This window comes from Palaemon carinicauda, chromosome 5, assembly GCF_036898095.1.
Source record: "Palaemon carinicauda isolate YSFRI2023 chromosome 5, ASM3689809v2, whole genome shotgun sequence".
NCBI classification, from domain to species: Eukaryota; Metazoa; Arthropoda; class Malacostraca; order Decapoda; family Palaemonidae; genus Palaemon; species Palaemon carinicauda.
In genome coordinates, this window is record NC_090729.1 from 45,476,421 (window position 1) to 45,481,420 (window position 5,000).

The following is a 5,000-nucleotide window of genomic DNA, read 5'->3' on the forward strand; positions in this document are numbered from 1 at the left end:
CTATATTGAGTCAAGGTTACAACATACGGAACAGTGAAAGTTCACATTCTTTCTCTTGCCAATTCTCTGGAGAAACGTAATTAATTTTGCAATAGTATCTGGAAAGAAAATTCACATTCCTTGAACTGGAGCTTCTAAATCCTGAGTTGCAATTTCTGTACATCCCTGACCATTGGCTCATCCAAGGGCGGCGGTGATCAAATTGAACCGAATCACTAACTACAACAGATATTCCAGACCATATTAGATAAACTATCCTGTCATGTACCGGTGGGTATTGCCATAAGAAATTTTAGAACCACATGCGAAACACTTCTGCATTCGGTATAAAACAGTAGGATTTTAAGTCATTGTCTAGGTATGTTTGTATGTTTAAGTACACATAATTCATAAGAGCACCACTTATTATAAAAAAAAAAAAAGTCATGAAAGAGCACAAATATAATAGTAGAAAAGATTAATCAATTAACAAGTTCACTCCTATTGATTTTCAGAGTCTTAAGTAAATAACGACAGTAAAGACAAATTGTATGCTACTTGAAGAAATATTTATGATTTTTCTATGTTTTATCTCACGATGAACTATGAGAATGCTCCGTGAGTCAGAACCTGTTGGATACTTTATCAGATTAACCTTAATCGTTCAGAGGAGGATTAGGCATAACCCTCTAAGTTTTGCACGTCACTCTGCTTTCCCTGATGGTTTACAGCAGAGGAATTGTCAAAACCAAATCGGGAGTTGATTCAGAGAACGGTCTTGCTTAATCCATTCATCATCCAACAGTGGCAGCGGGTTGATTTAACAAATCACCGGGACAAACAAAAAAGTTATTCTAGAGGTTATGTTAAGCTAACCTAACTCCCCTGCTCAATCTCTATTTTGCTGCTAGACAATATCAGTCTTTCAGGAGCCCTACAACAAAAATATTGACTAATGTTTTACATCTACTCAATTTCCTCGAATGGGATATCCTGAAGGATATTATGTTACAGTCAATAACTTTGCAGAAGAGTCTTTTCTTGGAATACAATCTTCCTCTCGACCATTTTCGTATAGATAAGCCTTAATATATCAGATGATTATATGATACAGTTCTTTCTATCAGTACAAGAAACACAATCTCAAACTTTTCACGTAAAAAAAAAAAATAATAATAATAATATTGAAGGCCTGTATTTATTGATAATGAGATTGGGCCAATAGTTTTATTCTGACATTCATACATAAAAATTCAGATATATGGAGACATAATTGAAGAAGCAAATGCATATACTGAGAAAACCGTTAATATAAACATAAATCTTTTCTCGACATGAAAATCAAATTTCTTTAAAGTTATTCCAATTATTTGTATCATCATATATCTTGATAAATTGTACATCAATATAAACAGTACTTTATATATAATACTATGTAGTAAGTTTGATGGATAAGTAGGAATAACCTTGGCTATAACTCTGTAAACAACTTGAAAAATTTTTTTAGAACTATAACCATCCGATATCTAAAAAAAAGAGAGAGAAAAAAAAAGATATTGATTTGATACAACGTGAGTATATAACCTTTTCAGTGGAAATTTTACATTAGAAGATTCTCTTTTCAAACTGAGCTTATAAACAAGTATTAAATCAATGCCATTTCTTTCCCTTCACATTTGTCATCTCTTAAACGGATACTTACAAAATAATCAAGAGTCACGAGCTGCAGACCTGAACGCGAAGTTGGTAGATAAGAAACAGGAAAAGGAAAGAATATCAGGGGATGATAAAGAAAAGGGAATGAAATTTTAGATTTTTACTAATGTTATATGCGCAATTGATTCCCGTATGAAGGTCAAATTATTCCATTCATGACTCATACATTCCTTTTATGAAGGCTTTATTATTCTTTCTGCATCGTAAATTTATATGGGATGAGTTCTTCTATTTTATATTATGAGTTGCCGTGAATGTTTGGTAAATTTCCATGAGGTAACATTAGGGAAGTAAATTAAGTTAAAAAATATACTACTACTTTCATGTATCTAGTAACCATTAGAAAATATAAATGTTTAAGAATAATGAGAAATATTAAAATCGTGTTTTGAATACAAATCAATAAACAGAAAATAAGTGCAATACCCACATAAAAATACAAATTTTATTGCTGGTCTGAAAGTTAAGTCTTATCACCTAAGGCCGCATATTTTTAGACTTCACAACATATTTATTTGTTTTGTAGGCCTGACCTTTTTTTATATCCGGAAATAGTATAATACGACTTCAGAGGCTGTTACAGTCAAACAGCAGGCAAGCTTATCAATAAAAAACAGTCTATTAAATTCTTAACTGCTTTTTAGACAGAGAGAATGAATGACATATCCACAAGTCATCCTTATTTTTTACTTTAAAAAACTGCTAAAAATTGGTGTCTCTTTCTGTTTTATTTATCTATCTTTTACCCAAGTCTTAATACGTTTAGAATAAGATTTTTCTTCCGTGTGACATTTTTGTGTTCCGCCGTTAGTCCTTTAATTATTCACCTTTTCCCAAGTTTTATTTTCTCCCTTACAATATTACTCTTGAATTTCCATCTTGCAGTTTTCTTGTTATCTTTTTATATTCCACGAAAGTTCCTGGATTTGATGTCTTATAATTTGACTAAAACAAAATAGCCTAATTTTCATTTAAATCATTTATTGAATGATTCATAAGTGAACTGTTATTACATAAAAAACTTAACATGCAAACGATTCCTAATAGCAGCTGTATTTGTCAACCAGTAAAAGGAAATTGAAGATTAGAAAAAAAAATAGATAAAATCTTTAAATTTTATTCCATTATTAAATATTTTTGTTCTTACTATAACAAAGAATAATAATATAAAAATAAAATTGAATGGCTAGCATTAAGTTCCGGAAGGCAGGTACTCAATGACTTTATCTAATTTCTTTCAAGTTAATTAAAACAAGGTGTTTTTTAACATAACCATAGTGTTGTTGGTTAAATATTATCCCATAGAAGAGGTTTTTGATGTTTGAGCACGGACAAATATTGTCTTTCTTTGGTGAGAAACAACGATAGTTACAAGCGAATTCCTTTTTTTATTTTTATTTTTATTTTTGACATTTGGTTGTCCAAATTATTGTGCACCGCCCATTTTAAAACTTATGAAATCATTAGGGTAACAAAATGTAAATTACTTGAATGTTTGTTGGATTTTATGACCATCTGCTACGGTTTAAGAAGAAAATAACTGCGAATAGGTTTTTACGACACTTTGTTCCTGTTGCATTGAACATTAAAACTGGATTACATTTTAGCATGTTAAGTGCAACTGCAATGAGCTTACGATTAAACCATATATACATATATATATATATATATATATATATATATATATATATATATATATATATATATATATATATATATATATATATATATATATATATATATATATATAAGGTTAACAGTCACAAAGTTACGCAAGATTTACACACCATTTCTATATTAGCAAAAGCCCAGATAAAAATAAGAAGCCGAAGTGTCAATCCATGTTAAAACTAATATATAGTAGTTGGTTTATAAACAGTGTATTTTTGAATGCAGCTACCATTTGTAATACATATTGTCTATCATTCGTGTGTGTGTGTGTGTGTGTGTGTGTGTGTGTGTGTATGTGTGTGTTGTGTAAATGCGCGTTTATCTGGGCTTACTTGTATTGAATTTATATTTCGAAGAGATAATTTTCTCCCCATATGTAAATACATAATTCCAAATATTATATCAACTAGGTCTCCTTTCTATGTATAGAAGATTAGAATTTTTTTTTTAAATCGAGTAAATTGTTCGAATATACTTAACTGTAATTGGGAATAAAAAAAAATAAATATTAAAGAAAACTTATATGATATTTACCATCCAGCTGTAGTGCTCATCCGCATAGACTCTAAAATATAATATAAAATTAGGTGTGAAGAAGGAATGAGAAGTTGTAAAAAGATCCAGAGAAAAACCGAAAAGGTTGTAAAATTAATATGAGGAAAATATATCAGCAGACTTTCAGTAGAAAACAATAAAAGAATTAGTTAAAAATAGAGGAAATGAACATTAAGAACAATTAGAGTTTACTTAAGGTTATATATTTTGTAGTAAACAAAACTGTAGAAAGGTGTAGGAGAGCTTTACTGAGAATATAAAAGCAGCACGAACGTAAATGCAATTTCCAATGAAGGAAGTTAGAAGTTCATTTGAATACTTGAAATTCTATAAAATATGCTGGTAAAAAAAGATGGAAGAAACCTAACTTGATTCTTAGTAAATTCCTTTTAATGGATCCTAATGAATATCTGAAAGGCTAGATGGGATACTCGTTGCCAGATATCGGAGTGAAGAATGTCTGAATTGCAATGGGTGTACATTAGCGTTCGAAAAAGAAAAAAGAAAATCTGAAGAGCAAGTGTAGTGTTGAATTAAAATACCCTTGTGTTATTGACAATTTTTCTGCTATGTATGGAGCACAAAAGATGAAATCTAAAGTGAGTTTAACTGGTAGGTTTTTTAGGTATAAAAGGTTCTAGGTAGATACAACTCTTACTTATCATATACCTAGAATAACATATATCATGTGGGCACTGACCACCACATCAGAAGAAAAAAATGTTAAATGTGTTTTCCTATCAAGATTATGTGAAGTACTGTATAAAAGAATAGGTAAATAATATACTAAAACTTGGTTAAACAATGAAACATTTTTTTTTTTAGAATACAGGATATTTAATGTTTTAGAAATGTTTTCCTAAAGTTAACACCGTAAATTTAGATTATGTACAAAAGAATGTATATGATACATTTTCACTGTTTTGCATTTAATTTTATTGCAATTGATTATATTATGTGACAATCTTCGTTCATTGTTGCATTCAAACTGTATCGTCTCCATTTATCAAATATCTTAATCACAAATTTACATAACTTAATTTTCGTATAAAGCAATCCTTTAGTACTTTATCAATCAC